The sequence below is a fragment of the Stegodyphus dumicola genome, chromosome 9 (assembly GCF_044657685.1).
Source record: "Stegodyphus dumicola isolate Sdum_Otavi_A_Nest chromosome 9, ASM4465768v1".
NCBI lineage: Eukaryota > Metazoa > Arthropoda > Arachnida > Araneae > Eresidae > Stegodyphus > Stegodyphus dumicola.
Window position 1 is genome coordinate 64,539,441 of NC_140776.1, and position 25,178 is coordinate 64,564,618.

At 31.8% G+C, this 25,178-nt stretch overlaps 1 protein-coding gene across 3 annotated transcripts in view; it reads left to right on the top strand.

Moving 5' to 3' along the window:
• Positions 1-25,178, top strand: part of LOC118193879 (alpha-tocopherol transfer protein-like) — a 304,429-nt gene that overhangs the window by 51,263 nt on the left and 227,988 nt on the right. The window contains exon 1 of one of the 3 annotated variants that reach the window (XM_085823544.1): positions 9,381-9,403. The exons of the other annotated variants lie outside the window; for them this stretch is intronic. The gene's annotated coding sequence lies outside the window, so the exon portion shown is untranslated. Of the gene's footprint in view, positions 1-9,380; positions 9,404-25,178 lie in introns of those variants that run through there. 3 annotated transcript variants of the gene reach the window in all.

Here is a 25,178-nt window from a genome sequence, read left to right on the forward strand (position 1 = left end):
ATTCCCATAGTGCAGTTTTTAATGCTATCCACTGTTTCGAAAAGTGGCAAACGAATAATATGTAGCTCGCATGTGAAGCTTGAGTTCTTTTTCAGCAGTCCATCGCAAAGTCAATAAAATTATTGTTATTATTTACCATTGGTTAATTGATTCATACACATTATCTTTCTCTTCCCCACCTCTTAAGGTGTAATTCACAATACATTCTTAAATACATTGAAGTCATAGAAAGACACAACATTGGCTTTTGGAATGGTTAATTGATTCATACACATTATCTTTCTCTTCCCCACCTCTTAAGGTGTAATTCACAATACATTCTTAAATACATTTAAGTTATAGAAAGAGACGACATTGGCTTTTGGAAACAATTTTAGAATTGAATGATTTTTGCAGGAGTATTGCGCTCATGTGGCTGTGTGAATATACTTTTTTTTTCATCAAGAAAGCAAGGAAGTCATCATAAAGAAGTTAAAAATATGAACAAAGTCGTCAGAAACTGAGTTTGGTAAACTCTGTTTCTTTCCATGAACACCCAAGTTGTTTTTATTAACTTTATACTTTAGATTTGGAAACTGAAAGGCTTAAATATTTTTAGTGAGAAATCGGAGCTAATTGATATATGAAATTGACTCCGTTAGCTCAGAGAAATCCCACTGGGAACGGCCGTTAAGTGCACGTGGGGAAAAGCATCAACTGTTTAATATAAACCTATATATCGTATTTATTATCTCTTAATCCCATGCACACAGAAAGTATGCATGAGATTAAGAGTATCTTGACGCATGTCTAAAGTTTTTTTTAAATTTTTCCTGCCTTTTTTTTTTTTTTTTTTTTTTTTTGCCTGTATAAATTCCCTTTTAAGGTTTAAAAACTTTAGCCTCATGTTTGACAACAATTATAATGCTGCGTAAAAATTATAAGTTTTGCTTTATGATTCAAAAGAATTCTTTTTCTTTTAACGATTCTTTAATCATTGCTACTAAATACAGTGTTTTCGTTAACTGTTATATTATAACTTATTAATGGTTTCCTTTCTGCTCATAGTGATTTACATGTCATTTCTTAGTTTGCAGAAAATCTCGAGTCTTTCATAAATACAGAAGAGCACTATAGTTTTTAGGTTCCCATCATATCATCATTATTTGACTAACGTGTTCAGAATCGGCTCCAAACATAGGCGGCATAGACAAGCCACCTAAAACATCGATTTTCGGAGAAGACTATCTAAGGTGTTTTCAGAATCAACAATTAAACAACAACACATTTTGCTTTGAATTATTAATATATTTAAATTATATAAGACATCTAACTGTACTGAATGGCTAGGACACCGAAAATTTTGGACCCTAGCTTGAAAGCACCTTTATTTAGGATATAACGCATAACGGTTTTCACTATTATGCACATTCCAACTTGTCAATTTTAAATATTCTAATATTCTTTACTACAAAATAATACTATAAAAAATCTAGGACACAAAACATTAAAAAAACGCTCCTCTGGTCGTAATATAAAATCTGAAAAAGACGCCCAAAGAGGCTTTTTTTAATGTTTTGTGTGCTACCTTTATTTATTAAATATCATGTTCTTCGCACTTAAACCATAAAATTCAATTCAACAGACATATCGAATGAGCATGTCTTTAGAATTTCCGATACACAATCTCGCGCGCTGGAGATTTTTTTTTTTTTTTTCGGGGCCGGTACAGTATTGCCATTGCTCGCTTTGAAATCTTTGAATTTGTTAATAAAAAATTCGTTAAAGTGTTACAAAATATGAAATCGATAATAAAACAAATTTCAAATTCTAAATTCGGACTTCCATATGACCATATGACACCAGAGAGTGTCTTTGAGAGTGCGAGGGTGTGTGCCTCGTCTAGAGTGCGAGATAGTTAGTATCGAGTTGGTGTCTGGTCTAGCGAGTCAATCCCTGCGGAGTCGATCGAGTTGACAGACGGGTAGCGAGTGCCGAGTGGGTCGTCGAGTGCACCGAAAGAGTCTCGTAGTGTATCGCGGTTAGTGCATCGTCGAGAGAGCATGTTGAGCTCCGGAAACGACTGAACCGAAGAGTCGAGAGTTGTGCTCTGTGTGTCGTCGAGTGCATCGCGAGTTGTAGCGTGGAGAGTCTCGAGAGTACGTGGAGTTCCGAGAATGACCAAGCAGAGTCGGGAGTTGTACTCTAGTGCTTTGCCGTGAAGCTGTTTTCACCGTGAAAGCCTGATAACCTGGAGGCTGTGTCGCTGATCGTGTCAGCGCGTTTATAGTAGTTCGTCGACGACTGTAAAAATATGTTTTGGAGGTGTCCTGACAATATCGGCCAATAAAGTGTGTTTCGATACTTCATCAAGTAGTATTGTCATTATTCACTCCAAATCCTCATGAACCCCGTACGAGCGTGAAGGAAGAAAATAACGTAACAACTGGTGTCAGAAGAATAAAACTCAATAATATTAAAACAGTTATCTTCTTTATCAACAGAATTTCTTCCGTTGAGAGATCAAGAATCAGTTTTTTCGGATTTGAATTAGCGTTAAGTTTCTAACTTCCTTGTAAACTTTTACAATGGATTCATGCATAAAAAATCATAAAAACCTTTCAAAAGTTCATAAATTTCTCCTCTCCAGATGCTGGCCTCCAATAATTTCTTCTTATTATTAACGGCTAATTTACAAAATAATGCAATATTGCTCTTAAATGTCCACAGAACTGTCAATTAGCTATCTGCGAATAATTAGTGCAGGGATAATCGACAGTTTAGTGTATGTATAAACGCAGCATTTTCAGCAGAAGTTTCATTACTTGTAAACATCTCGTCGATTTTTATATATAAACAAAGATCAGATTAATTCTATTTTATCGAAAGCTAAAAACATTTTCCGTTTATTTCATTATCACCGAAATCACTTGCAGTCTTGTATCGAACGGAGAGATCAGTGTAAATCTATATTAGCAAATCCCTGCGTATTTGTTTTCGAATAATTTCCGTTGAAAGTTCACAACGATTTTTTGATATTACAATGAGACTTCTTTGAAATCTACGATGTTTTTGTCATACAAAATTAGATGTCGGAACTGATACTGCCTGTTACAAGGTCAAAGATAAACACTTTACAAGCATAGAAAGCTTCCTTAAAAACAAGTTTTTGTTTCGTAAATTATCTGTCAGAATTTTTCGAATGTTTACATAAAATATTACATTAGATACCCTTTAATAGAAAAATAACATGACTGTTTGCAAGCAAAGTTGTGTAATGTAATGAGTTCCTCTAATTTACATGCATCTGGAAAGACACTTCGTGGAACTGTAGAAATTTCTTTAATAATGTTTTCCAGAAGGCGGTTCTGTTTAAATGGTAAACTTTCCTGCTTTCTTGTCGTTGTCTAAATTGCTTAGACAAAGATAATTAATAATTAACAGAATAGAATTAAAAAAAGATAAAAACAGAAACTGCATGCTTATTATTAAAATCAGCACTGAAAACCTTATTTAAAGCAATGGATTGCCTAAAACATTTAAATATATAAATATATGAATAAGAGTTGAGAAATTTCAAAATTAAAATTACAAATTATTTATAATCGCACACACACACAGATATATATATATATATATATATATATATATATATAAAGTAACTTAAATCTGAATGGTTTTATGTACGTTTATCAATATTTTGTCCCTTTTATACATTTTCTTATGTTGTAACGATTTCGACAAAATCTTGTCACTTCTCGTATTTTATTCACAAAATCCATAACGTCTTCTAAACTGTTTACACAGAGCATTGGTGTAACCGATATTAGTTAACCACTATCTTCTAGTTTCATTTAAACTGTAAGTAATATTTGTTTCTATTAATCATAACGCCATTGCGGAAGTAGGTTGCATTTTTTTTTATTAATTGTTAGACGGTCAAAAGTACTGTTAGATAATTTTTCATTTTCTGCATGTTGGTTACAGCAGTTCATGTTTGCGGTTTGGAAATGATTGCTTATCGGTTTTTGTATTTTCATTTTAAAAAATTTTTGCTTTTAATTTTTGGTTTATATTATAATTTTAATTGACTTTTTATTTGTTTCATCACTTAAACATTCACTAGCAGAATAGCAGAAGCTTTCTACTGATCATTTATACTTTTTAATTTACACTATATACATAACATTCATTATATGTTACTTCCAAAACATCTTGTGAAACAACAGGAAGTAATTTCACTGTACGCTGCTGTGCTTATATTCTAGACCAGACACCGTAGAAGACATCAAAACCAACGCGATGACTGAACTTCGGAAGATACCACAACACGACTTTCATCGTTGTGTCCAAGCAATGGAGGAATGGTGGAGCAAGTTTGTGTGTTCTGACGGAGCCTAGTTTGAAGATGATTAAGTAAATGTGTACCTGCATTGTGGTAATAAAGAATTACAACGAAATTCAGGGAACCTTTTGACTACCCGTCGTATTTCACAATGAAGCTGTTCGTAAACATTTTTGGAACCTGTTTTGCATAAAATTTATGAAAAACAACCCGTCTCAAAGAATTAGATCAAACTCAAGTTCATGACTTACACTATATGTACAGTAGATCTCTCATTAACAGGAGTAATAATACGGGGTATGATGTCCACTGTTATTTCTACTGCAGCTAAAAAAAATGGCACAGTGGTAAAGAATAACTTATATTATAATTAACAGAAAAATACTATTAGTCAGTTTAATATGGATAAGAAGTTCGTTTCATTGTTATAACACTAATTAAAAAAAAAAAAAAAACTGAAAGGTTTCAGGTTTTAATTGTCGCCCAAAAGGGTATGTTAAGGTTTTTTACGCTCTCACTGAGCTGGTAGTGTTCTGCTCTTCCACTCATTCCTGCTAACCTCCCCCCCCCTGGTCTTTTTAGCATTATTATTAATTATTTTTTTTCACTTACGTCACATACAGTTCAACAACAAAACCACAAAATTTTTAAAAGCTGCATAGCAGCATATGTTTAGAATTTCCGATGCAGTCTTAAGTGTTGGCATACATTTTTATATTTTCAGTCATTTCTCAGTTCATATCAATGCTGAGTTTCTTAATACGATGTTGAACAAAAAAATTCTTAGCTCAAAGGGCGTTAGCCCGGAAGGGTTATTATTTTCGTTTTGGCATTTTCCGTTGGTTCACCATAAACGTCGGTTCACTTTTCAAATTGTTAACACCAAATATTACAGGTCTGTATTATATTTAAAGAAATTAAATAATGAAGAATCTGCATAAATGTATGTATGTTTCTCGCATAATAATAAAACAACGGTACACAGAGCCATCAAATTTTGAATAATGTAATCTTCCACTGAATATGGGTATCTGGGAGCCCGAAATTTGGAATTTGAAATTTGTTTTATTATCGATTTGATAAACGAATTTTTGATTAAAAAACTAAACGATTTCAAAGCCAGCAATAGCAACACTGTAGGAAAAAAAACTTTTTTTTTTTTTTTTTTTTTTTTTTTTTTTTTTTTTTTTAATCTTCAGCGCGCAAGATTGTGTATCGGAAATTCATTTTAAAATTATTTTGCGAAATTGCTGTTGAACTGAATTTTATGAACATGATATTTAATTAATAGAAGTAACACAAAAAACGTTAAAAAAAAACGCCCCTTTGGGCATAATGTAAAAGCTTTCAGATTTTATCTAAATTTTTATTCGTATTTTAAAAATTAAATAAGTTCAGTTACGAATTTTTGCACGCAGAAAAATTGCTCTGTTGAGAGTTTATTTATGTGTGAGCAGCTTTTTTTTCCCCTATGTCTTTTTATTAACTTTATGTGTTAAGTTTATTTATTAAATATCATGTTCTTCGCACTTATGCTACATAAAATTCACTTCAATAGTAAAATCACAAAACATTGAAAAACAGCATATTTTTAGAATTTCCGATAGACAGTCTTGCGCGCTGGAGATAAAAATGTTTTATTTTGTACAGTGTTACCACTGCTCGCTTTCAGATTGTTGCCTCTGTTAATAAAAAACTCATTAAAATTTTACAAAGTATGAAAAAAGAAACGAAGAACGAAAAAATGTCTGAAAAGATTTTGGTTTTATCGATCTCCCAAAAGGATTATTTAAGGTTTTTTTAAGCTCTCGCTTAGCTCACAGTCCACCAGTCTGTTGTTGCACTTAATCCTGCTAACCCATTCCTTTTTTTTTTTCTTTTCAGCTTTATGGCATTTCTTGGAAAAAGTATTCGATAAGGTTCAAAGTGTCCAACTGCAGAACTAAGTATTTAAACATGCATTCAAAAATCGTATCCTGTTAAACTTTGTGTGTGGAGGTGTAAAACGGGTGATGTCCACTTCTAGCCGTGGATTTTGAGCCAGATAAGAAAAAAGTGGATTCTTAGCCATCCCACGTGAATTATTTAGATATTGTGTTAAACGTCTTATACAAGGATGTAATTATTAATATTGTTGAGGAATTGCCTTGCTTTGATACCAATTTACTTTTGAATTTAGATGCTTTAAGTTTATTATAGACACACACACAGGATATATGTATATGTAATCAATATTAATTTAGAAAATAAATTATTATTATTTTACTTTGCAGCTATTGCGCAAGTATTAGGAAATTTATTTCGATTTCAATGAATTTCAGTTAATTAATTCAATATATATATATATATATATATATAATTGATTTTAACGGATGATTTAATAGTGTTCATATATTCCAGATTACCTACGATTAAATTCCATACTGTTATGAATAAAAACAATTCCTAATTATTGTATGAAACAGAATACAAGAATGTTACATGGTGATGAAATAGATATTCTGATTTATGACATTTCAATCGACTTTTAAAACTATTTCTACATGAATTCTCGAAGAAAATTTAAAACCAATAAATTTTATTTAAAACTTTGTGTTCCGAGACTATTATTCACTGTCATTCTTGACTATCATATTAAAAATGCCTTGCTGTAATATAAGTAAATCTTACTGCACACTATGGATAATTCTTCTTGAAACGCTCTACACTTGATTGGACACTTTGATTTTTACATTTAGTATTGAAACTTTTAGTTCTTGAGTTTTTTGTTTTTCAGTGTTTTTTGGTTTTCAGTGTAAAAACAATATTACGTTTTAGACATACATTGCTGTAATTCACAATATTTCAAAATTATTTCAGACGTTGGTTTTAAGATTATTAATACTCATAATAACATTTCTAGTAATCTTGGCAATACATAACGTAATAACTAGAATCACAGCTGACTCCAGGAATTGTTGTTTTTCGTTTTCCTCGTTAAAACTAGATACATTATGTTACAAATCACGAAAAAAATTCCCTTCAATGATTGCATATCAGATCGCTGAATTCTGAGTATGTTATTCTTCAGGAAAATGCGGAGGAAAATGAGAAGGAGATAAAAAGAAATTTAGAGAGATACCAATGCTTTCATAAAATGTAGTAATGCTTTGTAATCAAAGTCCTAGTTTGACGTATTTAATTTTCCAGAAGCATCAACGAGTGATTACATTTACCAGTTCGTGTGATTTTCTTTTTTACTATTGTTAGTGCTTAATAAAGTGTACTAGTGATAAAAAATATCCTGTTGTCTCCTATGTCTCTGTGATAAAGTAAATAAATAGAATGAATTTTTTCGTAATCTACTGACTTGAATACTTTGATGAATTTTAAAGCACGATTTTGTCTCATCACGAGATTGATACATTTGATATCTTATCACTGATATCAGGACTTTCCAGATATCACTGTAGGAGTTTAATTTTTAGAGAAAGCGTATTTTTGATATTTTGTGCAAATTGATTATATTGTGTTTTATTTATTTTGATACTTACTGAATAATTAGAATACTTATTTAAAATATTCTTTTGTTTAGAAAGAGCTGTGTATGTAATTTACAGTTTTGTGGAAAATATTAGGAATTTTCACAGAAATAAGCATGGAATTGGAGAGTTATTCAATTGCTTTAAAATATTTCTGTCATAATATCTAAGATCTAAGAGATAAGATATTACCAAATCTATATTTGCAAAATTCAAATGGAAATGATTCAAATGGTACTAAAGAACGAGATGCTATTATTTTCTTATTCACCTACTTTCAAGCACTGCATTGAAAACAAGAAGTAGTGAAAGCATACATTAGCATTTGTCAAAACTCAGTCGCTGATATTCACTAACATTTTGAATCGTAAAATTACTTTTCCTTCATTTTTTAAATTTCATATACATAAGAGGATTATATTTCATAAGTAGATATGCATTTTACCAACCATGCGAAACCGCTTAAAAATAATGGTAGAACTTGTAACATAAAACTTTCCTCACCACAATTTAAGAACTGGTCACTTTCAGAGCTGGTCATCTTAGGGAGATGGTCGTAATAAGAGGTTTCATTGCATGTTTCTAAAAACTCGAACGCTGCTTTCCAAAAGTAAAATATCATAAGCGGTAAGTAAGTAAACAACTACAAATTTAATTTATGACTAAATTAGTTCTATTAATGCTCAACTCTTCAAATATTGCTATTTTGTCCTATTCAAAATAAAATATCAGGGACTATTGAAAGGGAGGTTTAAATAAAAATGACAACTAATTAAAAATATACAGCATTAATTTAAAAAAAAAAAATTCCCTCTTTATTTCTGTTCTCCCCCCAAAAATATAGAATGAGCAATTAATTTGATGAAATATACTTTCCAAAATGCTTTGATTAAACACTACATATTAATATATACTTAGTAGATTACTTCGTTTGGATTTCTAATTAATGAATGAATTGTCAATTAAATGGAAGAATTATCATGGCCTGTTTCATCGAGATTACTATCGATGATTTATATCAAGAAGAAATAAAACATCCCAGATTGAAAATGAATATCGTAATCAATCGCAAATTTATTTAGGAATAGTGCAATCTGAAACAGGGGTATAAGCCAGTTTAAGCCATTTACTTCTCTTTGTACCTGCTCACGTGTAAATAGGAGATCATTGTCACCCCTTATCGGAAGAAACTTTTTCTTAACCTCCTCCCTAAAGAACCGCTTTGAACCAGAATCATTTAGGCCGGGGCAGATTTTACGTGGTCAAGGAAGAGGGGGAAAGGTCTGAGGGACTTTTAAGCTATTGAAGGACGATTAGGGGTTGGAAAATGCATCAAGAGCGTGGTATAGTGTCACGTAGAAATTTATCCACTGTATCTTATATTTAGAACCCACTGCACATTTCTCATTTTTGTAGTCTCGCTTTGTAGTTGGTGGTTCTGTGAAATATACATTTTGGAATACCATGGGAAATGTGCAATAATTTGGAATACTATACCAGTGGATTACTTTAAAGGATATTTAAAGACGTCTATCTACAGTGAATACTATTATTTAAGGTTAGAAATTTGTCTGTTATAAAATTTTGGATCGCGTTTAAGCATTTTTTTTTTTTTTTTTCCCCCGTTTGAGGGTAGTGAATGAAATTAAGGTCAAATCTAGTTCATGCACGTGTTAGTGCAATACGTGAAATAATTTGCTTATAAAGCTGTAGTGATATCACTAAAAAATGTGTTTCAAAATTAGAATTTCTCTGATACTTTAGTGAATTTTAATGTACGGCTACTACATATTATTTTATACAAATCATTTGAATGATTGTTTACTTCTTAGGGTAAATTTAAAACAAAAAAAAAAAAATATTGTCAGTACATGGATACGATTTTGCATAATTTCTACGCTACGTGTTTTTTCATGAGGGTTTTTACACAGAAAGAATAATTGATTATAAAGCAGTTTGATTTAAAACATTATCATTCCGTTTCATTTAAATTAACGCGTGAAGCCTGCTTTAGAAAAGTCCTTTTATGCAGATTTTTCCCCTGTGATATTGATGCTGATCGTCACTATTATATGCATATCTTTTTCTGGCTAGCTTCTTTTCCCAAGAGAAGTATTTTAATTACTTAATTAATTTCTTTTTTGAATTTTGTCTTTTCGATTTATGGGTTAAAAATACTGGAAATTTTGTTATGACGAGATAATAGCGAACAAACCAAAAACATGAAATTTCAGATGAAATCAATATTCTAATTCTGAGAGTAGCTAAATTGAATGTTTCTTGGAATTTAAGAACTGGTCACTTTCAGAGCTGGTCTAATTAAGGACTATCCCCCCCCCGAGAAGCGGATAATAATTTATTACAAACGTATTCGACATTTCTTAAAAAATTTAAAACTTCCGAAAATTTCTTTTGCAATATTTACTTTATATTGGCGAACAAAATAAAGCGCGCGCTGAAAGTAATATCAGGAAAAATTGAGTTATTAAAAATTTAACTTTATTGGCAATTTAGTTTCTAAAGCAGTTTGTTCGTGTTATTTAAAACGCAGATTAATAAGATATCTAGGCGACCATGTTTATCTTCTTGTTAAATTTTTCATAATGCTGTCTGTCACTTGTTTCAAATACGGATGTCGTCATCGAAGATTCTATTATTATTACGGCTGTAAACTTGGTCGCCGTCTATTAGTTCCATGACGTCTTAAGGGTAGAGATCTTAACTTCCATAAAATGAAAAACATATAATTTGGTATAAAAATGTGATATCTATTTGCAAGACCTATCATTGCTAGTCTATCTTAACTGAAAGAATCATCTCATAGCAGGTAATAATAACTTACCTGATTATTGATCGGAATCATTATTGTTGGTGATTTAAAAGTTAGTTCATAAATTTTTAAATTAAAAATTTAATTTAAGTTTTTAAAATAAATTGAACTAGCTTTATAAAAATAATTGCCCAGTGCTAGTTATGTATCCAACTGTGATTGCTATTATCGTATTATAGTAATCTCCTCAAAATTAATTCTCATATTTCTTACCATTCTATTCTGAATTTAGTTTCGAATTTCTTAATTTGCAGATTTCACATTTAAGAACACTGAACAATAACATGTATGAATTTTAGAAAAATATATTTTAATGACTTAATAAAGGTATAAATTTTACGTAGCTGATTTTTATAGACAAAAATCTATCCTTAAAATATCTTAGACTAATTTAAAATCTGTAACCTCATCAATCGTACCTCAGACTTTGAATTTTTCTGTGACCAAATTAAAAAAAATTATTGCAACTTGGGACGGGGGAGGTAATCTAATGGTAATAAGCCCAATATGAATTTGTAACGAAAGAAAAACAAACAGTGTATAATAAATAGTTTATAATCAGTTTCTCCATGATTATCTGAGCATATATTAAGTTTTTTCAAATCTGTTGCTTTAAAGAACTCAGTAAATATTACAAATTAATTTATGCATAACTATTTAAATTAAAGATAATGTTGCACGCAATTCATATTTCATGCCAGAAGTTTCCGGCTCATATAAGAGCATAAAAGCAATGGTCCCAAAGGCCTTTAACTTAAAACTATTTCAGGTGTTAAACCAGATTCTAAATACGAAGCAATTTTGAAATTTGTTTATAAAAAAAATATTTTAGGCTTTGAAATTTCTTATGTTATAAGGTATTTCTCCCGCCTTCCTAGCGTTCCTTCATGGTGTAGTGGTCAGCACACTGAGCCGGTATTTCAGAGGTCCGTGGTTCGATTCCCGGCGAAGGCGTTTGCTAATTTTTCATATCTCCGGGTTTTCCAAAATACCTAATGTCTATACAGTGGCGCCCGAACTAAAAGGATCGTGGATGATGAATCTCCACACCCAGGATTTGGCGATTGGGTCCCCTAAAAATCCCAGTCGCCCTTTAAAAGGGGTGTATATAAGATATTTTTCTGCCTTCCTAGCGTGCTTTCGTGGTGCGGTCAGCACACTGAGGCAGTATTTCAGAGGTTCCTGGTTCGATTCCCCGCAAAGGCGTTTGCTAACTTTTCATCTCTCTGGCTTTTCCAAAATACCTAATGTCTCTACAATGTGAGACTGTAATCTGAAGTTCCAAAGTTCGGTTTTATTACCATCATTGTTTAACGGTTCATCATTGTTTAACGGTTAAATAGTTAGTTGATTTGGTTTATACTATTAGACAGTGCTGCGATGATAGCCGCATTGCAAGGCTGTTCATTCTCTTGCTTGCACAGTACCTCTCTAATTTTTATAAAGCTACATATGTATTTTTTAAATTATTATTTCTACATTCAAAATATTCATGATTTCTTACCGCATACTAATCTCACCTTAAAACGCCTTTGGTCACGAAAATTTCTTCTTCTTATTTATCTCATTTGCCTGACAGTAACGTCACAACAAGTCCACGAATTTTATCTTACCAAGAAACGCAAAAATTGTATCTATCACGTTATAAGTAACAGTACGACTTTGCTGCTTTGCTCAGCTCCATCCCAGTTTCGAGAGGATTTTCCCTGGGGAACAGATCCAAGGGTCTTTCACCCTTCTCCTCTTACCATTAAATCACTGGACAAGATTTTCGGCTCGCCATGTATCTTTTAAGCACCCCCATGCCGCAAAGACGCACATTTACAAACAGTCATGGCTTTTTCGGGATTCAAATCCAAGCTCAATGATATGGGAGCCTGAATCTCTAACCAGTATAACGGCTAGGGCAAAGAATATGTATAGACAGATAACATAGACGTTCTTTGAGCAGGGTGAGAAAATTCTTGCATAGCTGTACAGAGCACTACTTACAGCTTTTTTTGGCGTCTATCATAAGGTTACATTGTGATTGTGGTATTGTTTGGTATGGTTTGGTTGTGTTTCTCTATTTGTTAGTTTTTTTTTTTTTTTTTTTTTTTTTTTTTTTTTTTTTTTAAGTGAAATTCATTAAACACACTGAAGTAGTTATCTAGATACGCTGCCATTCATCTTGTATATGAAACGCTGTTCATAATATGAAATATACGAAAATGAATTCAGTTCCTTATTGCTAGATTCTCGTGACCTCTTAACGTGCAATGATCGTCAAATCAAGAATAGCAATAGTCTTTGTTTGGGAACTTCAAGAAAGCAGTTTTATTTTCGGCAGGAATTAACACTTTCTAACGTTAGAAAACAAGGATATTAGGCAGTGTTTAGGACTAAGTTCGCACAAAATCGAAAGTTGGGATAGAAGGAAGAGATCTTACGTCTTATCCTTCAGTTATACAATCATTTTAAGTCTGTATAACGCTTGGATTATCTTTTGGAATACCATTTAAGTCTTTTGTTAAGGTTTTCTGAATCAGTTCACAGCTCATGACCTGTGATGTGAGACTTCAGTTTCGGGAACACAAAGTGTACCGCAAGTGCCAAATCTGGTTAGTAGTTCCCAATTGTGAAACTATACTTTACTACAAATTACTAGATGAGCATGGAATTATGTGGCGGTGCTTTTTCGTGCAACAGAAAACAGTTATTCGATTGAACTAGCTTAACGTACTGAAGTCTTTTCAAAAGTCTGTCTGTTACTCCTTTATAAAATATATAATGACTATTTGTCCCTCAAAAACAAATTCCTTTTTGAACCAAAAGGGGGGGGGGAGGTTTTTACCTGAAAATGAAGTTTTTGTAGTCTTGATGAATCTCCTCCAACTCAAGCAGATGATTGTTGATTCGACTCAGGATTGTAATCAGAGCGCCAAGTTTCATCTACAGTTACAATTTGTTGCAATAAAAATTAGGATTAGTGTCTGTCATTTAGATAAAATTTATTGCTAATTTGCGGTGTGTTTTTGAATTCATGACAGTAACCGTTTACTGAGTAGAAGCAAATGATTAACTGTCTCACATGTCGAAGGTCTTTTAGAAAAGCCAAATTCAAATATAATATTAATACATATTTGCAGTTATCATTTGACAGGTTCCTTGAATTTGGTTAAAAAATCAGTCCTTGAAATTTGTAGACGTACTATGTATTTTTATTAAAGAACAAAGAAATAAAATATGTAAAGTTTTAAAACAGGGCCTCTTAACATTGTCTTCTTTCATTGTAAAGCATCATGTCTAAAAATTTTATCTGGTAGTATTTAACAGGCAGAATTTCATAGCTTCGGGGAGTATGCAGTCAGTCTTTTATTTAGCTATTAAGTATTTAGTTTTAATTTATGAACACAAAAAATATTTTTATTCAAGTTTTGGTATTTATCAACATTTTCTGTAGTTTAATTTGTTAAAAATAATGTAAATTTAAATAAATTTATAAATATAAATAAATTATAATATAAATTTACATGTATTTTTCGAGTTTTGGAAAGGAAGCGGGATGACCTAGCAGTGATGAAAGAGATGCATGAGTGAAAAGATTCAGAACCACTGGTCTAACCGTACATACGTATTAGTCTATTAACGTTTTCTATTAGAAGGTACAACAGAACTATCAAATTACCAAATATCTGAAATAACCCCTCAGAATATTTGAAAAATCTGGATAACTTTTCTTCTATAGGCTAAATCGATCACTGATACTTAGCCAACAAGACACTTAGCTTACAAGATATTTAGTCGACAGTAAGTATAACTAAAGTGACCACACGTTCCGATTTTGGTGGGACAGTCCCGATTTTTAGAGGACTGTCCCGCATCCCGCTGATTTTTAAAAATGTCCCGTTTTTTAGAAAACATCTGCATTTCTTATTTTAAATGTACTGTAAAAATATATTACTCATTATTTATTAATTATTATAGTGAATATAAAAAAAACGCACAAAATACATGCAGAGTAAACAAAATTAGGCGATGTAACGAGTTAGATTGGTGTTCGATCATTGTCGTTACGTCTCGTCAAGAAATATGTATTGTTAACGGAGGGACAGGTAGCATTAGCTGAAGGGCTATTTGTTTCCACTCCATAAACCACAATCAAAGTTTCAGATCAATTCATTATACTTCGCAAATGATCAAAACATTGTAGGACAAAAAATTTGCACGTGCAAGGACAACCGAAGCAATTATTTGTAATGGTTTTGCACCACATTCGTTTTCACGTTTGCAGAAAGAATTAAATTAAATGCACATGTGTATCCATATATTATGATGTTTCCAACCACAAAGATTTAAAATTATTTCCCACAATTATTAGACTTTTTGATCGAGAAACAGGAATTAAAATCTGAATATTAGATTTTGTTTCATTGCCGGGTGAAACTTCATAAATAATTTTTGATTCAATAAGTATTATTTTAAAAAAGAATAATTTGAACAATAAAATTATTGCCCATTGTGAGGATAACACTAACGAAAATTTTGGTGGAAAAGCTAGAAGAGGCATCAATAACGTTTTTACGAAACTTAACGAACGTTTGAACAAAAAATTATTCGAGTAGATTGTGCAGCCTACATTCTGCACAATACTATTCAAACAGCATCTGACTTACTTCCAGTGGATGTTGAAAATATTATTGAAAACTTTTATTCCTATTTTTATATATATACTGTACGTGTTGAAAGTTTGAAGGTTTTTTTGTGAAAGCGCAGAAATCGAATATAAAAGAATTATTGGTTACAGCAAAACACGATGGCTAGCTCTTTTACCAGCTGTAGAAAATATTTTAAAAATATAAGAACCATTAAAATCATACTTTTTATTACAAGGTAAATATCCAAGAATATTGCAGCTCTTTTTTAAAAATGACACATCAAAAATTTGGCTTCAGTTCATCCACAACCAAGCTACATTATTTCACAGTGCTGTGAAAATTATTGAAGGGCATAAAATTTCAAATACGGAAGTTTCAAATGAAGTCAATAATTTAAAAACGAAAGTGCGAGAAAGAATTGATAACGATTACGTTCCTTTAGTTATTCGAAAGGACATCACTAGGATGGAAGCACAAGGTGCCATTAAACGACCTGATTTTCTTAGTTTGAATTTTTATAATAACTACTTGGAATATCTTGAAGAATGGACAGTTCAATTCGAGGATATTAAAAACTTTCATTGGGTGACATTAAAAAAGGAGATTTTAAGGGAATATGTGGAAAAATCTTTTTAATACATTTTTAACCATTTTCCGAAAAATAATATTTGTGAAAATGATCTTTTTGATGAGATATCATTGGTAAAATGATACGTTAATGATGAAAAAATTAATGTTGATTGTCTGCAAATGTGCAAACAAACAAAAAAGGGACGGAGTTATTCCTTCACTTTAAATAGAATAATATTCCTTATGAAAATATTTTGAAAATTGTAGGACATGCGGTCTCCCTTCCAGGAACAAATGCAGCAACAGAACGTGTTTTTCTAGTACTCGTATCAATAAAATATGGACAATTGGAAAAAAAAAAAAAAAAAAAAAAAAAAAGCACTTGAACATTAAAACTTTAAAATCTGTATTAAGCCTAAAATATAATTTGACCAATTCAAGTGAGAAATTTCATGACGTTTTAATAAATGATCCAAATCTATTGCAAAATATTCACTCGGATAAAAAATATGACCGTGAGAAAAAAATTATAATTTTTTTAAATAAAATATTAAATTAGTTAAAAAACATAATATTCAAATTATTGTTTTTTACAAATATTTTTATAGTTACCAATAGTTAATAATAAATACAGTTTTGTATAATTATAGGCAAGTATATGAATATATACAATAAAATATTTTTTTGGAATTATTTGTCTGCTTTCATAAATAAATTAGAATTCTAAATTCATTCTATTTGTCCCCCTTTGTCTCAATGAAAATGTGGTCACTTTACGTATAACCAACAACAGCAGTTTAACCAACATCTTGTTAAAGTGGCATGCATATTTATTTAGGTGAGGACATACGAAAACGTCATACACATCGCCTGTAAAGAAGAGTTCATACGAATTACCGAGACGTTCTCTTAAAGGCACACTTCGAGCCCCCTTTTTTAACCCAAATAAGAATAATTAGCAAATAAAAAACAATTTCCTCCAAATTTTTAGCACTATAAAATTACATTTACATATGTGACATTTACAACATGTTAATGTTAAAAAATGCATGTTGAATAAATTTTAAAAGCTTAAGACGACTCTCCTTCCTCTTCTCTGTTTCGTCTTCCCAAGAATAGGTAGAAATAAAATTCTGAAATATTTCTCTCTCAGAAGAATTCTTCCTTATTTATTATATATAATGTAATTGTCATAATATGGTTGATATTCATATTTTTCATTGAAAAGTTTCAACGAAGACAGAAAACTATGGAAAGTAGTGCATGAAACATGAAATCATGTTGTGATTTCTTTGAATACTCTGTTTCAGTGCAGACACAACTGTTTCAATTCAATTTCGTATCATAATTTAATACTTTGTGATTTTCCACTTCAATCATGAAATTGCTGAATTCTGCTCTTTCGACCTGAGGTGACCCGAGCCAAAGAACGTCTATATTATTCTTTTCCTAAGCTATGGCTTGTGCAGCTTTATACGTAAATCCGGCACTGCAGCAGCCCTCGTTTGCTTTGCCATATCCAAATAACCTAATCATTCCCTGATATCGATAATTCTGATTCACTGGCTACTGGCACTTGCAAATAACGGAACTGGTTAAATGCTGTAGTAATAATTTTAGCTTTCAGACTAAGCTTTCATTTTTCATGTATTTTCCCTTTTCAATTTTTTTAAAATTGACTTTCCTCTCTTGCCTTATACAATAGTACCCACATCATTTATTCAAACATATTTGTTTTCATCCATTCATCGCTAATGAAACATATTTTCCATTTTAATAGTCTCTTTCCCTCGATATGCTTGAGGAAGTAAGATTTTTGGTTGTTTCTTGTAATGTTTTTTCGTGACAAACCACCCAAACTAACCATGCTAATAGCAACGAATTTCTTCACACGTGTAGACAGTATATATACATTTTCCACGATTTTTTTCTTTAATCTTTATTGAATATGCGGTCTCCCTAATATATTTTTTTTCCAGTCATTCATCACTTAGAGACACGAAAAGCACTGCTACTTGAAACTGTGATTTTGGAGATTAAATTTGAAATTAAATATCTAAAAAAAAAAAAAAAAAGAGAGAGAGAGAGAATTTAAAAAAGTATTTACATAAAACATTCAAAAAAGAAAAACTCAAATGTTATATATATAATAATGGTGGTATGTTAAAAAACTAATACTATATTCAACAATGTGTAAAAAAAATAGCGACATTATATATCTTTACTCTTTCTGTAACTTTAGATCTCTTCACTTTTCCCATTCTAATAACTTGTTGCTACACATATGAAAGGCTCTGTATGCCATGGGTAGTCATTTTTGTAACATCAACACCAATATTCCAGTATAAATGAAAGTCAAAACCGACTGAAAAGAATTGAGTAAAGGGTAAAGATAACAGAAATGAAGATTTGAAGAACTTAGAAGTTAGCTCCTTTTTTTAGCTGAAAAACGAATACAGCTCGTAACAACCAGCAGGAGAAGTCACGTTTCTGCATTTGAAAGGAGGCAAAGAGTAAAATAAAATTTAATAAGAAAAAAAAAAAAAAAAAAAAAAAAATCTGAAATGTTTCAGATTTTAAATTACGTCCAAAGGGCCGTTTTTTAACATTTTGTGTGTTACCTTTCTTTATTAAATATCATGTTCCTCGCACTTAAACCATAAGATCCAGTGCAACAGCAATATCGCAAAATAGTTTTAAAACGAGCATATCTTTAGAATTTCCGATACAGAGACTCACGCGCTGGAGATAAAAATGTTTTTTCTGCACAACGTTGCCATTGCTCGCTTTGAAATCCTTGAGTTTGTTAATCAAAAATTCGTCAAAGTTTTAAAAAATAGGAAATCGATCATAAAACAAATTTCAAATTTCAAATTTGGTCTTCCACATGCTCATATTCGTTGGAGGATTACGTTATTCAAAATTCGACTCTATGTACCGTTGTTTTATCACAATACGAGAAATATACATACATTTATGCAAATTTTTCATTATTTAATTTCTTCAAATATAATGCAGGACTCTAACATTTTGTGGCAACAGTTTGAAAAGTGAACCGACATTTATGAGTCCGACGCAAAATGCCAAAACGAAACTAATAGTCCTTCGGGATTCAAATCCCTTTGGACTAAAAATATTAGTAGCTTTTTGGTTTAATGACTTCAACGTCAACTGCTAATAAGGGAAATGCAAGGAAATAAAAAAAAAAAAAAAAAAAAAAAAAAAAAAAAAAAATTGTAAGAAGAATTAGGAATAAGAGTAGATTAGATTTTGAAAATTCGTTAGGTGAAAAAAATAATTTGCAATATAAACATTTATAAAAGGGAATGTTACAACAAATATAAACATGTTGAAACTAATACTACGACTCCTAAAATCTGTAGCCCACCAGCGGCCGAGCGGTAAAGTCGCTGAACACTGGTAGTTCGGTCCGAGTTTCGAATCCCGCGAACGGGCTGGCTGCATGAGTATTTTCGTGGTTTTCCCCATGTGTAACGTGTATACGAGCCAGTTACCCTTAGAAAGTCCTCCACGAAGGCATCCCTCTAGGCAGATAGCCCTAGTGTGCTTTGCCATAATTAAATAAACCAAATCAAAACAAACCTAAAATCTGTAAATAATAAAACAGGAACGAGGAAGAGGAAAATTATAATAAATGTAAAAATATTTGTAACTAAAAATAAAGTTAATATATAAATTATATTGTTCTCCTTTCTTAAATTATATATATATATATATATATAATTTAAGAAAGGAGAACAATATAATATATATATTAGCAAAATGCCATTTAGATACGCAACCAACCTTGAGCTTTCCTTGGGTTTATAATTATCAGATATCTAACACATTATTATTAATATTTACATCATTGTCATTGACTAACGATAAACGGAGATTACTGCTGCGCAATTGGTATCAGCAAAACGCATCTGTCATCAGCGCTGTCGCATTAAACATGATAATTAATACAAACTAAAGTTTGTTAATTATGAATAAAATGTTTAAAACAATTTGTTTCCTCAGCTTATCTGACTTCTCTTATCGTATTTCCTTTCATTCGCCGTCTGTATGTTAGGTAAGGGACGCCTTCGTAACGGTGCTTAGTCGTAAAGGTGCTGGCGCTTATGTGTAAGTTGGCCAGTGTCCGAAAAGACAGAAATCTTCATTAGAATGTCCTGGTAAAAAGGATCAGAACTCTACGATCAGAGAAACGACGCAGGTCTCTGATGACGTAAAACAATGCAAGTAGAACGTCCATTTGTTTAGCTAATCAGTATAGCAAACTGAAATTCTACTTTACGCATTTGTCGCCGAAATGTTTTTTTTTTTTCACCTTCTAAAATTCAGTATTACACTGTCGCTTTCAATTTTCTTTGAATGTTTTATTGATAAAAGGCTGAAACAATGGCGTTCATCCGCTTGAAATAACAATCATGTCTGCATTACGCTCTTTGAACAATGACTTCGTATTATCCGTTAGATGGAATTTGAACGTGTCCCAAACTAAAAGACCGTTTTGGATTCTTTAAGGCAACAGAACGGTTTTGCCAAGCATTTCTTATCCACAGTTTCACACTGTTTTCGTTCATCCATCCTTTCTCGTGAACATGAATGAAAATGCCATTTGGAAAATTACATTTCGTTACCGTCTTTCTTTTTAAAATAACCATAGGTTTTTAATTCTTGTACCGTCCGCTAAGCCGGAACGCACTATTGGTGAGGTGAGATTTTTCTGTTTTATGTAAATCATGTTTGCTGCTTTTAATATAAATCACACACGGATTGTTTCTCATATCGCTTGTCAATTCAATGTACCATTGTTCGAAAGCCTGGGAAACATCTTCGAATGGATTATTTGAAAAAATAAGAACATATGTAGTTTTCATATTTCTTCATAAAGGGTTCGCGTTATCCAGCGAAAGGACCTAAAATTTTTAAAAAATAGTTTTAAGTTAATTATAGGTGCTTGTTATGCGCCGAAATGTACGGTAAATATTTTTAAGCGTTTGCAATAAGTACCTTCAGATCACATTTAGAAGGCCTCTAAGAAACCATTGTTGCGGTCAATTCGTAAATTACGAATAACAGAAAACGAGAACTATCAACAGTAAACGAGAACTCTAGAGCAGTCATTTTAGGTGGCTTTAAAGGGGAGATTTTCCGGGAAAAGAGCATTTTTGAAACAAAACCTTTTTTTTTTTTTTGGTGTCTTTGGATATCAGTCAGAAAAAAAAAAGTTTAAAGCTATAACATCACATCTTAAGATCTTAGTAAAATTAAGTTCAATTACAGGGGGAAAAAAATGAATGTATTTTTTAGTTATTTTTTAGTTTAGTAATCAGTTTTAACTGAAAACATTTTCAAATGATATCAGTATCATAATTTATTTTCTTATTTAACCCTTTGGTGAAGCTTTTCTTCTTAATCCTGAAGTTCTTTGGATCTCCCATTTTTTGACACCAGTTGAGGGAGTTAACTGCATGTGAGACGACACCCTTCTTACAAGGTTAATAGAGTTGAACGAATTCAAAAAAGATGCTGACCTCGGAAGAGAGATAGAAAATGTGCTGCACTAACAAATACGCTGTATATCTCATCTGAATCTGAACGAAATTTGAACAATCTGTTTACGCGTATAAAGTACTGCAAAATGAATACAGGGTTATCATAAAAGAACTTTCCCGATGTTTGAGCCCCCAGCCGCCTATCCGCTCAACCAATCGAAATGACATTCCGAATATTGTTATTTTAAGGTATGCGCTCTAGATTGTGATGATTTAAAACAATACAGCTCTCCCGGTTACAGTTGCAATGAAAAAATTTTCAAATTTTCGAAAGGCAGCACTTAACTTTTTTCTTGCGCAAACTGATCAGCGCATTAGAAAACCAAAAATGGTATTGGAACGATACACCTATGATGAAAATTTCAGGCTTGAAACATTTACGAAGAAGAGCATTGTAAAGAACCAATGACAACACATAGAGGAGGAGCATTGATGGGCTTTGCATAGTTCATAGGGATAGACAGTAGAAGCACCAATTACAGAACACCGTGTGCAAAACATTGCTTGTGGAAACCTTTTAATAAGCAATAAACACATAACTAACTTAAAGATAACAATTAGACTAAGAATATGAAGAAAAGTTTTTTGGGAGAAAATGGTGTATTAGATTTTTGTTTTATCTTTAGTCCAAAGGGTCGTTAGCCTAGAAGGGCTATTAGTCTCGAAACGGCATTTTTCATTAAATCACTAAAAGCGATGTATCCCTTTTCAAACTGTTGCCATCAAATATTATCATCCTGTATTATATTCAAAGAAATTAAATAATGAAGAATCTGCATGAATGTATGTATGCTTCTCGCAGCAACAAATACAACGTTACCTAGAGCCATCAAATTTTGAATAACGTAATCATCTTCCCGAATATGAGCACATGGAAGCCAGAATTTGAAATTTGTTTTATTGTCTGTTTCCTATTTTGTAAGATTTTAATGGATTTTTTATTAAGAAGTTCAGCGATTTCAAAGCGTGCAATGGAAACATTGTACGGTGGGGGAAAAAAAAAAAAATTATTTCCAGCGGGCGAGATTGTCCATCGCAAATTCTAAATCTCTCCTTTTAAAATTATTTTGTGATATTGCTGTTGAATTGAATTTTATGGTTTAAGTGCGAAGAACAGGATATTTAATAAACAAGGATAACCCACAAAATGTTACAAAAATGCCCCTTTGGGAGTAATGTAAAATCTGAAAGCTTTCAAACTTTTTTTGTGTTTTTTTTAGAATAATTTTTCAATGAATTTTTCTTATTGAATTAATTTGATCTGAGTTGTATTAATCTATTGTAGACATTTGTATGAAGTTTTATATGAAGATTCCAGTAATGTTTGATCAGTTAATATTTCTATTTAGTTTTATTTGTTTCAATACATGGTACATTATTAAATTTATCCATACAAATGCTATATACAATTACTATTAATTTGATTTTCTTCGTATTTAAAAGTGCTTTGATAAACAAAAGCTGTCTTTCACTACTCAGGATTTTCTGACTATAAAAGTGCAAGAAAATCATAAAATGAAATTAGCCCAAAGAACATAAAATTTAGTACATTCAGTTAACTGATAATATATTTTACATCAGAACATCAGAAGTTGAATTAAAAATAGTTCAATAACCTGAATCATGCGTTATAATATCAATTAAAATCAGTTTGCAATTTCTTTGAATGGTGTTACCGCTCAGCATGATAAGATCCATTTTTCTCCAGGTTTTCTCTCAAAAATTTACCGGTGTTTAATATTTAAAGGTAGACAGCTATAGATGACATTGAAACAAATGAGGATAACTAGAGAAAGGAATGTGCTGACGATGCGAAATTTTGATGAGTGAGCAGATTTCCGAAAAAGCAATAGGCAGAAACAGAATGAATTTATATTGTAGAATTTTCCATTTTTGTCTTAACTAATATTATCAAGATTTTTATCAATGCGATAAGAAAACAATGTACCCCAAAATCGGAAAAAAAGGCTTTCGTTTTCATATCCTGTTTGTCAAGGTACCAGTTGAAGTTCGGTTAAACCGCACATTTTGGTATGATACTAAAACAGTACTAAAGAAGTCATGCAAGCAAACTACTTCTGAAACATTTGTAAAGTTTAACTCTCTTGAGTATTATCTAATTTTAAACTCTATGTAGGCGTAAAGCGACTTAACGAATAGGTTAACTAAATAGGTTTAACTAAATAGATTGAACATAAGACACTTATGGTGCTAACAACTCCGTCAGCATTTATGGTGAGAAACTTAAAAGCCAGTCAGTCAAGTGTAAAGTTAAATTTAAATAAACTAGTAGCCAAAGATTGCACAGAGCAATTTAACGCGAAGTTGGCTCAGAATTTCACCGGCATGGATTTCATGTATCGGCAATTGTAATGCAAGACCAAAGACAGGAAGTCTTATCTAAAATAGCAAACCTAGTAACACGGCCTCAAGAAACAGAACACCCTCTGCCTTAATAATCTCAAAAACATCACTTAAATACGCACGAACTAATTTGCATTCTGGCGGGAAAAGGAAAGAGAGAAGTGATGGTACAGACTCAAAACATAAAATAGCTGGTTATCCAAGTTAAAGAAATTTACATGTTTAAACGTATGTCATTATATAAGTTTGCAAACCTCATTTTACTTGAAAAGGCTAGCACGTGTAAGTCTACATACTACACGAATGTCTCTTTCTTTCAGATGAAAATTTTCATCTGAGACATGAGATTTATTATCAGTATTCTCCTTTCATTAAATCGTTCATCAATCGTGATTTAAAATACGTTGCATTATTTTGTCTATAAATGCATAGATATTTTTGTGCACACAAGAACCTTCAGTTTACGATATTTATACTTTCGTGGATGATTTCGATTTATTAGATTATAGCAAAGAATCCTACTTCCATCTGCCTAAGTGAAAAGAAGCCTTCATGGAGGACTTTTCAAGGGAAACTTGCTCGTATTCATGTTGCATGTAGAGAAAAACCGTATGGAAAATATCAATGCAGACAGACTGTTCTCGGTATTTGAACCCGGATAGAACTAATACTATTCAGCGGTCTTATCAGTTTGCTGACTGGTAAGCCTTCCGTGGATGAATCGCATAAATTGAGGCTGTTTTTAATATGTAAATCTCGAGAAGCCGATGACATACCTCTCCTTCACTGAAACATTTATGTATAAATAAATGGCAGTATTGATCTTTCTCCGAAATAAATTACAACTAATAATGGTAAATAAGACTTAAAAGACGAAGAATACTGCTTTGCTTATTAGAACTCATGCAGGTGGAAACCTCATAAGTAGCACTTATCGTATAATCCCCATGCTGGTGTGAGATAAGTAAACGCAGTTAAGCACAGGTACACTTTATAAAACATAGGGCTATCTCAGTCTGTATTATTTTAAATTATGCATGAAGATTTTTTAATAACAGAGTTTTTAATTTTTTTCCCAATACTAACGAGTAATTACACCCAGGGTTAAATACAGAACCAGGGGTCTTCTAAATCCTGAGTTATACCACTGTATAATTTCATAGCGCCCTCTAATGGCCAAGCAGATGAGACACATTAAACACTCATAATTCGGTCCAGGTTCATCTTTCACGAACGGGTTGGCTGTTTCAGCATGTGTAATGTATTTATAAGCAGTTTCCATGAAAAAGTCCTCCCCGAAAGCATCTCTCTTAGGAAGATATCTCTAATGTTCTATGGCATAATCTAAAAAATCTAATGCAGTCT